Here is a 13811-nt window from a genome sequence, read left to right as displayed (position 1 = left end):
CCTCTCGGTGTTGTTTTGATGATACCAATAGATGCCACATACTTATGTTTACATGGGTTCTTTTCAGCTATCTCATTAAAGCATCATCTTCTATTTCTTTCTTCGGCGCATCCGATGAGCTTGCTTTCTCATTTTCTCCCCTTTGCCTAATTACATTTGGCTGATAAATCCGACCACTCTGGGCATGTGATTCACTGCTCTCGCTTCCTTTTCATCCTCGCTACTCCATACATCCAGAATAACGGGATTCATTTCTACCTTATCATCACTACCAACCCAAACTCATTCGCTTTATTTTGACCATTCCTCTTCGCTATCCTTTTACATTGAGCACCATCACATAAATTTGCTCCAATAGCATTTCCCTCTCTCTTTCCTCCTCCTCTTATTCAAACTAGGCCAATACCTCATCGAGAGTCTTTCTCGACTCAACCATATATAAGTTCTTAGGAGGCAGCACGCTTCTAAAGTTCGAAAGTCGATTAGTCCTCGTGCTCAACCTTGACTTTTTTGGATAAATCACTTGCCACTATCAATCAGATCTTGGATTTCATGTCTCAATCTCAAGCAATTATCAGTTGTATGAAACCGAAATCTTCCTCTAACCTTAGCTTTTATAAACAGTGCCTTGGTTTGATTCCTTCCTTCGGGAGGAATTTCATCATAAAACAAAGTGATAATAAGGGGATCATGGTGCACTATCCCCATGAAATCAGCTAGAGAAATGGATGATGAAACCGAAATCTCCACCATGGCTTTTAGAAAAGCCTCTCAGTGTTGTTTTGATGATACCAATAGATGCCACATACTTATGTTTACATGGGTTCTTTTCAGCTATCTCATTAAAGCATCATCTTCTATTTCTTTCTTCGGCGCATTCGATGAGCTTGCTTTCTCATTTTCTCCCCTTTGCCTGATTACATTTGGCTGATAAATCCGACCACTCTGGGCATGTGATTCACTGCTCTCGCTTCCTTTTCATCCTCGCTACTCCATACATCCAGAATAACGAGATTCATTTCTACCTTATCATCACTACCAACCCAAACTCATTCGCTTTATTTTGACCATTCCTCTTCGCTATCCTTTTACATTGAGCACCATCACATAAATTTGCTCCAATAGCATTTCCCTCTCTCTTTCCTCCTCCTCTTATTCAAACTAGGCCAATACCTCATCGAGAGTCTTTCTCGACTCAACCATATATAAGTTCTTAGGAGGCAGCACGCTTCTAAAGTTCGAAAGTGGATTAGTCCTCGTGCTCAACCTTGACTTTTTTGGATAAATCACTTGCCACTATCAATCAGATCTTGGATTTCATGTCTCAATCTCAAGCAATTATCAGTTGTATGAAACCGAAATCTTCCTCTAACCTTAGCTTTTATAAACAGTGCCTTGGTTTGATTCCTTCCTTCGGGAGGAATTTCATCATAAAAAAAAGTGATAATAAGGGGATCATGGTGCACTATCCCCATGAAATCAACTAGAGAAATGGATGATGAAACCGAAATCTCCACCATGGCTTTTAGAAAAGCCTCTCGGTGTTGTTTTGATGATACCAATAGATGCCACATACTTATGTTTACATGGGTTCTTTTCAGCTATCTCATTAAAGCATCATCTTCTATTTCTTTCTTCGGCGCATTCGATGAGCTTGCTTTCTCATTTTCTCCCCTTTGCCTGATTACATTTGGCTGATAAATCCGACCACTCTGGGCATGTGATTCACTGCTCTCGCTTCCTTTTCATCCTCGCTACTCCATACATCCAGAATAACGAGATTCATTTCTACCTTATCATCACTACCAACCCAAACTCATTCGCTTTATTTTGACCATTCCTCTTCGCTATCCTTTTACATTGAGCACCATCACATAAATTTGCTCCAATAGCATTTCCCTCTCTCTTTCCTCCTCCTCTTATTCAAACTAGGCCAATACCTCATCGAGAGTCTTTCTCGACTCAACCATATATAAGTTCTTAGGAGGCAGCACGCTTCTAAAGTTCGAAAGTGGATTAGTCCTCGTGCTCAACCTTGACTTTTTTGGATAAATCACTTGCCACTATCAATCAGATCTTGGATTTCATGTCTCAATCTCAAGCAATTATCAGTTGTATGGCTCTTACCCTGATGGAATTGGCAATAAGCATTATGATTGAAGTTCTTTGGCAAAATGGCCGGAGGAGGTCTCGGTGCAAGCGGTCGTAATAGACCCACTGATTTTACTTTCTCAAATACCCTAGAGAGAGGAGTGCCAAAGTTAGAAAATCTCCTTTGTGGCACATTGGTGGCTCTCAAATCTAGAGCTACTGTTGTTGTATTCTTGTTGGTGCTTGGAGTCTTGGTTGACTGACTAGACCCTTAGAACCTAAACTTATTAAAACTTCTGGCGCAGTTCCCATACTTCTTCTCTTTCCTTATTTTATCTTCGATGGTGGTTCCCATCTACAGCTTTTCACGGAAGATCGGCAAAGTCCCCTTGATGAATATCTTGATCTGTTCCTTGGTATCTGGACGGTTCCTCATTTGCGTGACCTTGGCTCTCCATCTAGCCATATAATCAGTAAAGGTCTCATCAATTTTCTGCACAGTTACTTCTAAATCTTACAAATTAATGCTCATTTGGAGACTGTAAGCATATTCCTTGGGGAAAATCGTAGTAAGCTCGTTCCAATGTCTTCTCACTCTCTTCTCTAGATTGTAGTATCAAGTCTGGGTAGACCCCGTTAAGGACATTGGGAACTTCTTCAAGATTTCCCTCGATGGTAGACCGCCGATTCCATGATAGACTTGTATAGCATGAGGTATACCTTCTGTTTCCGCCGAAATCCCGAACCCCGGAAGGATCTCGAAAAACATCTTTCTTTTCTTTTTATTGGATTATTTGTTTTGGAAGAAAGGTGATAAAATCTTTATGGATACGCGATGCCGATGAATCGGCCTTATAAATCATTTTAGTCGCCACCCATTATTTCGGCAATGGGACAATTTCCAATTTTATTTTATAAAAGTGACTTCATTTAACCCAATTTTATTTAAGGCCAAATTATTTGAAAGAAAATTGGTCAGGCGTACCGAGTACGATTCTAGGTAAGGGAGTTAGGTACGTCGGCCCGTTGGAAGCCGACGCCCGGAAAACCGGTCTCTTTTAACCTACGATTTCTAATTGATTTTATTTTCAGAAAAGCCAATTATTTAAACCCAACCCGAACAAATCGAACCGAGTTCCTATGTGGAAAATTAATTAACCGTCCCAAGTAAATACATTCATTGCATTCATTCATAAATTAAACATCACATCCATCATTCATCCACCATACATATCAAATAAAATTGAAAGACCCGCTCTTGCCTTATGGTTAAAGGCGGGCCACAAACCGGATTTAATAATATAATCAAAAGGAGGTAACAAATATTAAATCTCAAAATACCATAATCACAAAAGATTAATTGACTTAATTTGATTAAAATTCGATTTACCCATTGTTGATTATTTCCTGGATTAAGCTTAGAAATTTATTTAATAAAGTGAAATTAAGGCAAAACAATAAAAGAAAAAAAAAGCCTGGAGCTGGAAGACAGTTGCGTCACGCGGGTGTTTTATGGAAGAACAGTCGCGTGGCGCAACTCTTATCTTTTATTCTGGGATTTGCAATAGTTGCGTCACGCAGCTGTTCTATGAAGAACAGTCGCGTGACAGAACCCTGGTTATGGTCGTATAGACTAGAACAGTTGCGTCACGCAGCTGTTCTATGAAGAACAGTCGCGTGACGGAACTTCTAGCTACGTGACGGAGCTGTTCATGGTTCATTCAAAATATTCAGATATATTGATTATTTATTTACAGTGAAACGTTAAATACAAATATAAAACAAAATATAACTGAGCGCACGAACAGCTGCATCATGCAGGTGGTCCAATCCGGGCTAAGGGCTTTTGGACGTGAACAGTCGCGTCACGCAGGTAGTAGTTGCGTGACGCAGCTGCTCTGGTCCGCAACTACCTTTCAAACTACTCTTTTCTACGTGGTCTTTTTATTAAAAGCGATTAAAACCAACACAGGAGTGTTCAACAATGGGCAAACTTACGTTTTATCAATAATAGGTCAACTAAACACTATGAAAATGAGATTTTTAAGAGATAGAATACTAGAAATGAAAAAGGAAAGTTAGAATCGTTACCTAGCCCTCAGATTTGAGGATTGCATGCACTGGTATAATTTTTCACGATCCCAGAAGCGTGATCACCCAATTTTTTCACAAAAATAAATCGTTTTTCTTTTTCTTTCTTTCTTTTCTCTCTTTTCCTCTTTTTGTCCTTTTTGTATTTTTTTTTATCTTAAACCTAGAATATCTATGACCTGATCTTCCTCAAGTTTACTCAGTTGAGTTCTTGAGGAAAAGCTCTGGTCGTTGATCCAAAACTTAATCTCAGAAGGTTATCTTTTTAGAGGAAATGAGAGCAAAAAAAAATATGTTCAAAAAAGAGTCCCGTTTTTGCTGTAAAATGCAGTATTTATATGGCTAGGGCAACAGAGCAGTCGCGTCACGCGGGTACAAGCTGCGTGACGCACCCGTAAGCTTGCGTGACGCGACTTACTTTTCGTACAGTTGTCGCGTATCCATACAAACAGTGCAGGCCGTTGCACGGGCGCGCGCCAGAGGTGTCAGCCCTGTTAGAGCTGCGTGACGCAGCTAAGAGTGCCGTCACGCAGGTACAGCTGCGTGACGTAACCCTAACGCGGGTCAGGCTCCTTTGGGCGGTTTGATTCAATTTTTGGTTCAAACACTTCTGGTTTATCGTGATACCTTATCCCTTGTCCTCATATCATCATCGGGTCAGGTGGAGGCATAAAATTACGCGTCAACACCTTCGGGTCACCATTACCATCATACTTCGCCACTGTCGGCATCTTGTAGGTCATAGGAGTAACTTGCTTCATCTTTAACTCCTCATCCTCATCGTCGTCCATGTCGACATACTAGTCCATTCCCTTGGACTTCATAAACACATTTAGTTTCTCAAACGTTTTTGAGATGACTAGTTCAGACTCAACCTTCTTGGTAGACATTTTCTTGAAAACTCATCATCTTGCCAAGTGGCATTTGCATCCTCCTTTTTCTCAGACTCTCCTTTAGCCTCTTTGTCATCTTTGATCACAACTTTTTCTTTCCCCTTATCGGACTCATAAGCTTCTCAAGACTAGATGCCACTATTTTCTTAATCATCTTTTCGATTTCAGTCAGAGAAACACTAGTTTCTCCAATACTATCAAACGAAGTAGAAGTAGAAGCTGAAAAATCTGCTTGGGCTGGAGAGTTTTCAATCTCAAAGCGGGAGCCCGAGGGACTGGAGGAAACTGAGCTTGGTAAATTAGAGGGGGTTGAAGGTTCTTCAACTCTAATCAACTGGCTGTCTGTCCTCCACCAATTGACTATTTTTGGTGCTTTCTCTTTATTCAGTGCTATCTTGACTGCACAAAATGAGTATTAGAAAACATGACATGATGCATGCATGCATGACTGCATTAATATGTCATGTCATACAAAAGGTCATACAATCACAACATCATAAAATGGGACTAGTGCTATATTCCATCGTGGCTTTATCATGACTGCACAAATCCAAAATTGGAGAAAGATTCTAGAGAACTGTTTAGGAGCAAAACACTTCCTATTTCATAACCAAACATTTATAATGACCTTATTGCTTATTCTTTTATTTATTTATTTTTTTGTATCCCTTACTTTTTGCCTCAAGAGTGATAATACTTGAGTCAGGTTCTTCATTTATATACAGTTGAGATTTTCTTCTTTTCTTTTCTTTTTAGCATTAATAATGTTTGGCTCCAAAATAGATTCTTTCATTACTTTTGCAAAAGTGCACTTTTTACATTAACGGTTCTTTTTAAGGCCATAACTAAATATTTACAATTTTTGAATCTCAAAGCCTAAGAAATTTGATAAGGCTTTGCATCCTCTATAGTGAAGTGGCCAATTTTCACAAGGTGATTGTCGATATTGACGCAGAAGCGTGAATCGCGCCTCTACTCCTTGGAAGAGGGTCGTGGCTTCAAGTTGTGCTTGCTTTATTTTGAGCAAGAGTTGATGAGCCTCTTCTAATTGGTCTTCCTTCGTCGGAGTTGGAATCGGAGGAGCTTCCCTCTTAGGCATTTGGGCCTTGGCCTTACAGCACTATTGGAAAGAGCTCTTTTAGCTCATTTTGCCTCCAACACTTCTATTATGTCTTTTGCCCTTTGGCGCTTTGATCGTCGGGATCGAGCCATAATGGAATATACCTAAATGGCTATAAGAAGACAAGTTAAATGATGCATGAATGAAGCACAACACAGTCACAGTGATTATATACAAACAAAGGGGAAGGGAGTAAGGAAATGCGAGACCTCCACCCTTATATCTTCCACACACAATTCAAGGTAAGGTCATTTTCTAAACCCTAGGATCACCATCATGGGGTTTTGGATTGACGTCTCTCACATTTATAGGATGAATGTAACAACCTTACTTTATTAAGGTAAACCTAGAGGAAGGAACTAGGGTCATTTACATGTGCATAGGTCAGGCTTATTAAGTCTAGGGCTCCATAAGTGAGAATTGGTTGTTTCCTCCCATTTGCTTTGGGTCTAAGTGTAATGGTGATAATGGATTGTGCCAATTCTTTTGATATACCAAAAGGTACTTGACTTATGGGTGGTGTATATCAGTGGCAGATCCAAATAGTTGAGTAAAGTATAAGGACCACAACCCCTAATATCACCTTAGCATTTAGGGTAGAAAGAAGATTAAGAAGAGAATAAATGCATGAATGACATTTATAGGTACAAAAAGTAAAGTCACTTTTAGAGTTAATAGCATTATTAAAAGATTGTGGGTTTGATCCCCAGCATTATTAAAACTTTCGGAGTCAACTCACTTATTCGAATCCAAAACCGAAAACCAGAGATTTTGGGTTCGATCCCTAGCATAGTCGCCAGGTTGAGGATGTCGAATTTTTCCCAAAAGATAGGAAAGAATCGAATCGAACGGGCTTGATTTATTTTATTTAATAAAATGGTTTTCTCTTTATTAAACCCATTAAATCCTAGGAAAAAGGTTCTCTAATTTTGGTAAGAGTTTTATTTTGGATTCGCCACTTTTATTAGTGAAAATTGTCGAATTGGTCGATTCTTTGGAGTCGACTAATCCGGTTTTAAACCAGAGATAGGGTCCGGGAGTTACGTACGAAATGGAAAGGTATTAGGCACCCATTTCGCCCGGCTAAGCCAGCCTCCTAGTTATCCTTTAATTCTCAATAATTTAATAATGCAATTAACTAAAAAGTTGAGGTGTGAAACCTTTTATGCATTTTTGGAAAACATGTACACTAAATCTCATCCATGCAACATGAAGTAAACCATCCAAAGAAGGGGAGGAAAGAGAAAAGAATTATAAACCACCCTAATTATTACAATCTATCCTCAAACTCTCCAAATTTCCCAATATCCATTCTATCTATTACAAACAAGCTTTAATAGGAATCCTTACGGGCCTTTACATTTTGCAATAAGACTTAAATCAAAAATTCAAACCACAAATAACAAACATAAAGAATTACAAATATTCACAGAAGTATGTATTAATTATAAGATCACCACACAATCAATCATCCAACAAGCATGAATATGATGAATGTAAATGATACAAGATTAATAAATAAAGGGTTAGCATAATAACAATGTATATTAAACTAAATAACAAGAATTTAAATGACAGAAATAATAAAGTGCTAGTAAAGTAAAAGACAATAATTAAATGACAGAAATTTAAAGCTTTTAACAAGATTTGAGCTCATGATCTTGATGTCTAGGATGAACAAATCCACCAATCATTGCTCTCAATCATGACTTAATACACATCACGAACCTTTTTAGGTCGGAGCTTAGCCACCGGATCAGGATGTTTATTGGGTAAGAACGAGAGGTTTCTGGGCACTTGTGGCGTTAGCCACAGGGAAGTGGCGCGCGCTACTACTGTTGGCCTCACGCCACAGAGGTGCAATGTTTGGTTGATCTTAGGTTTCCCTTACAACCAGACCTAGAAATGGTGTTCTAAACACCAAAAAAGCAAAGAAAAAGATAAAGAAAGAGTATAAAGGTTCTTAGGAATTACCTTTTGTGATTTCTTTAATGATTTGCTCAAAAATGGATGAAGGAAACCCAACACTTGGTCATTGATCCAAAAACCCGAGATTCAAGATTATAGTTTGTGTTTTTAGGATTCTAGATTGTCTACAGAGGTTTTTGATTGATTGACAATAAGTTCTCAACTCAAATCCAAGGTTTAACACAAGTTGCCTTAGGATTTCTTTGGTTGAGTTTTCAAAGTGTAAGCATTTCCCCTTGTTTCCAACAGAATCCCCTTTTTAACACACACCCCAATGCCTATTTATCGGCAAATGAGGGTGGGTGGCCCCAGTTTAGGGCTGACGTGGCAAAAAAATGCCACTGTCAGGCCCCGCAATAGGACTGAGCCTACTTTTACAAAATTAGACCGAGTGGCATGCAAAACGAGTCAGTACACCGAAAAGTATGCCGGGCAGGCCCGATGTGCTTTTCGAGCCCGATTTTATCATGAAATGCCTGGTAATCTTAAAAAGTAAAAATGGTTAAACACATCGGTAATCTTAGTCACGGACCATCAGTCCAAAAACCAAGGCGATCAGAAGGCCCGATCCAATTTTATGAAAAAAAAAACAGTGACGATCTACAACCATCTTTGCCCATATTTTCTTAATCTGTATAGAAATCTTTATAATTTACTTGAATATATTTTCAGAGTTTCAACTTGCATGCTTTAAGCATGTTTTAATCCTTGAAAGATTATTATTATCAAGTAATCCATATGGAGCTCTACATAATTTCTCGAGAATTTGATTTTTGTTCTTCAAGCAACTTAAATCCTTTAGGGATTTTCATATAGATATCTATATTAAATAAGCCAGATAAATAGGCAATCACTATTTATAATCAATGTGAGTGCTTTGTGAAAATTTTATGCAACAAGTTTTGATGTTTGGATTACAAATCTAAACACTTTACTTTTCAAATAAATTATATATCAATGTGCCACTCCATTTTGGCCAATCATTATATATATATATATATATATATATATATATATATTTAATACACTTATATTCATGATCCTCATCATTTTTCACAATATTAAGTGTTATAGTATATATAAAATACGTTCGATATTTATTTTATATCGATTTCATCTTTCCTTGACATGATATAACTTATCTAGATCTCATTAATTTCATTAAATTCAAAGATTTTAGTTACCTGAGTTTCTTTTGAAAATTTATCAGTTATATTTAAGTCTCTTCTAGAGTTTTTCTTTTTAAAATTTGCACATATAACATATTTGCTCCTTTTTATTTTCAATGATTCTTGTCCTTGAAACTAATCAATCTACCATGCTTCAGGCGTGCAATAGATTTATTAACATAGGCAGTTTATCATTCAAGGACTTTAATTCTAATAGGACTTTAGCAATTGACTTACAATAGTTTGCAAAATAACTATCTTTAGAACTTCTAGTTCACACAACCTTGTGAGAGGATCAAAATTTAATAATAATAATTATTTTCAATAATTAGCATTTTTAGCTCCTTATTCTCTCCCCCTAATGTCAAGATCCGTAAATTCTAAAATAAATCCATAATCAAAAGAGGAAGAATTTATAATAACTTATTGGTTTGATTCGAATAATTACTATTATACATAATAGCAATATCTCTATATATAAAGATGAAGTTCTATTCTCATAAAAATTGCTTTGAGAACACAAGCATTAAAATTCATTAGATTTGAAGAAACTTTTGGTTCTTTAATAAATATTCATATAAGGATAAAATTTTCCTTTTTCGTATCATTATTAATCGGGATGGTCCAATCGATCATGCCAAAGAATAAAGTACTTGGAATATGATATCCAATTTAATGAATATCTTTGGATCTGAATAATTTTCATTCCTCTAGGTAGTAATAATTGCTCTTCCGGAGCCTTTAAATATTTTTTTTACTACCAAAGCCAAATTTGTCTTTCAATATTTTGGTATACAACAAGTACATAACTAATATCCATATATGTCGCATTATTTATCCCATTTCTAGTGGTAAGGTTTATTTATGTGGGTACCATAATTTCTAAGATCATTATTTCAACTATGATCTCATTAATATTCTCAATGACAACTACCATAATATGTAAACTTCTAGTTTACAACCATATTTATTTTCAATCTTTATCTCCATATGATATCCAATTTAATGAATATCTTTAGATCTGCATAAGTTTCATTCCTCTAGGTAGTAATAATTGCTCTTCCGGAGCCTTTAAATATTTTATTTACTACCAAAGCCAAATTTGCCTTTCAATATTTTGGTGTACAACAAGTACATAATCAATATCGATAGTCACATTATTTATACCCTTTAAGGTGGTAAGATTTATTTATGTGGTGACCATAATTTTTAAGATCATTATTTCAACCTTTGATCTCAGTAATATTCTCAATGACAAGTATATCTTGTTAATTATTCACATCCACGCCTAATAACGTATATTATTGGATTCACTCCAGGGAATGCATCAAATCTAGTTAGATGAATCTCATTATTTTCATACCCAATATTGTATGTTATTCCATTCATTTTAGAAAATGGAGCAAAATCCAGTTGGGTGGTTTCATGATCTTTATTAAGATCTCTATTTTACTTAATGATATAAAGGATATGAAAAATCCAAAATATATCTTAAAATCTTATCTCTCGATATTGTTACTTCAGAAGCATATTCAAGGCATAAATATCAAGAACGAACATAGGCTCCAAAATAATAATAATAATAGTAATAGCATTGCAAAGAAATCTGTCAAATCTCAAAATTTATACAATGTGAATATATATTACCAATATATAATAATTATTATAATAACTTACAATAGTATGATCTTGTAATGATAAATACATCTATCAATGATAAGCTTTCGATCCCATAGTTTTTTATCAAACCATTTCAAAGAATAGATAGATAAAATATTCAATAGAAGAAAATTACTGACTTGATATTTATCTTAGATTTTTTTATTTCTATTTTTGATTTGTCTCTAGGACCTATAGCATCCATATGTATTTCAATGTCTCTTATTCATGATATATAATTCTTGCATGTAATATAAAAGGGCTAGAAATTTAAAGTTTCTATAATTTAACATAATAATAAATATTAAAATAAAACAAAATAATTATATTAACCAAATAACAGATGAAAATTTGAAATTAGTATAATTATGAATTAATAGTATCAAAATATAAAATATAAAACACATCAGTTAAAATAAAGAGAAAAATTGATTCATTTTAAAAATAAATGACTAACTATGATACTAAAAGCACTAAACAACACAGTATTGATCAAATACAATAAAAATTGCTAATCAATACGAATGATCAATACATATTATCAAATATGGAAAAGATTCTTAATTAAACATTATTAGTTTTAATTATTCAAACCATGAGAAGGAACATATTGACGTTTCCAAAGCCAAAAATTATCGTCTCTATGAATAGTATTAAATATAAAAGATTTATAATATCATTATAAATAAATAAACATTAGCAATCAATTTACAAATCAAAAGGTATTAATGTGTCGAGTGTTATACTCCATATATTATATCAAATCAATCTGTAAGAATTAATTACTTTGAATTTTTAAACTCAATTTAAAGCAACTATACATTTAATATATGCACATAGGGAAAGAAAGAAACAAAATTATAATTTTTATTTCCTATCACCACAAATTACATTATTTTATAATTAGAATAATATAATTTTTAAGAACATATAAAAATTACCTTTTGGAGTGTAAATAATTTAAACATACCAACCTTAACTTTGGTGGTCGCAAATAACGAGTTATCCTCTCTCTAAGTATTTTGATCAATAAAGTGGTAGAACGAATTCAAAGTAGTAGAACGAATCTTGCTAATAACGTGTTATAAAATATAATAAATAGAAAATATATATAGACGTGAAGTAGATAAAATATAGAGAGAAAAGAGAGAAATCGAATTCTTGTATTAGAATCATAGTTACCAATCCATAGGATTAAAGAACTATTTATAGGTTACAAAATACAATCTAAAAAACATAACCTTACATATTAAAGGATATAATCTTTCATCCTACAGGACATAACCATACACATTAAAGGATATAACTATTCATTCTAAATGACATAACCCTTTATTCCAAAGGAAATGACTCATGGAGAATATAATAATTTCTTTAATAAACTTAATGGACATCCATTATATAATATCGTTGTGGGTCCCGAATATGTATGGCACAACCCAAGAGGAGGGGTGAATTGAGTTTTCCAAAAACTGAAATAAATTTTAGAAATTCTAAACAAGAATTAGAATTCTAAGTGCAGTGGAAAACACACAGAACTTTGTGAGAGTAGAATATGGATTTTATATGTTCTCCTCACAATATTCTAATCAATAGCTGCACTTTGTGCTCATATATGGATTTCTCTCTATCCTACAAAGTTTCCTAAATTCCTAGCTACTAGGTTCTTCGAAATCTTCACACTCAATGTAGGACTTGCCTTGTATGATTTCTTTCCATAGAAATTCTGCATAAAATAAAATTAGCACAAATAACATAATTTTAAATTTATTCATTTTGTATTAATCATCAAAATCCGAGATTAAAAATCGACCCTTAAGCCAACAATAGTATTTATAAAAAAATAAAATACTCAAAGAATAGAGTGCTTGCTCACATTTTTTTACTTCATGAATATATATATATATATATATATATATAGAGAGAGAGAGAGAGAGAGAGAGAGAGAGAGAGAGAGAGAGAGAGAGAGAGAGAGAGAGAGAGAGAGAGAGATTAGTATAAATAAAAGCAATAAATTAGGATAACTCAAAGTTTATAAGAATTTTAGACTAGTTGTTTATAATGTTTAAATTTATATTTTATTAATTTACAAGAATTTATAGTATTTATTTATAATTTTTAACTATATTTTATTTATTATGAATTTTAAACAATAAAAAAATAAAAATATAAGTGATTATAAGTCAATGTATACTCTTAAAATAAAAAATAAAATTTGAGTATTAATTTGATTAACATAATACTTTAAAATCTAGTTTTATGTACAATATTTGATTTAATTTATATATTTTTTATGTGTCATTTTATTAAGTTTAATTATTTATTGATTACTCCCTCCGTTTTCTTTATTTAGAGAAAATTTCTTTTTGGGCATTTTTTTTATACAAAGAAATGCAGTCTAAGTTACTCTAATTGAAAAGTGCAGGAAGTTGCCAAAATGCAAAGACTAGTTTGTACTTGGAGTAGTTCTCCTTGTCCAGCATGAGAAAATAGAAAAGTGACAGACAATATTTTGGTCATTATTTAACACTCTCTCAAACCCAAAGCAAGTAGTGGATAAGTTGCATTTGACATTAAATCCGAAGTTTTAGTCTCCATTTAAAATAGATGAGCTGAAAATTTGATACATGTGATGGTAAATCTAATAACTTGTGAATAGAATGAAATTGTTGTACAATAATTTTCTGAAATGACATTGGATCAAGGTTGTACTTTAAATATATGAGCACAATTTTAAATAAGCTGTCTTCACAGAGATGGAAAATCTGATTGCAACAAGTTCATAACTGTATGCATTTAAATGACTTTGATCTAATTGAG

The sequence above is a fragment of the Jatropha curcas genome, chromosome 10 (genome assembly GCF_041381405.1).
Source record: "Jatropha curcas cultivar XTBG-Jc1 chromosome 10, XTBG_Jcur_1.0, whole genome shotgun sequence".
NCBI lineage: Eukaryota > Viridiplantae > Streptophyta > Magnoliopsida > Malpighiales > Euphorbiaceae > Jatropha > Jatropha curcas.
The sequence above is the reverse complement of the archived record's forward strand: the minus strand, read 5'-3'. Positions refer to the sequence as shown.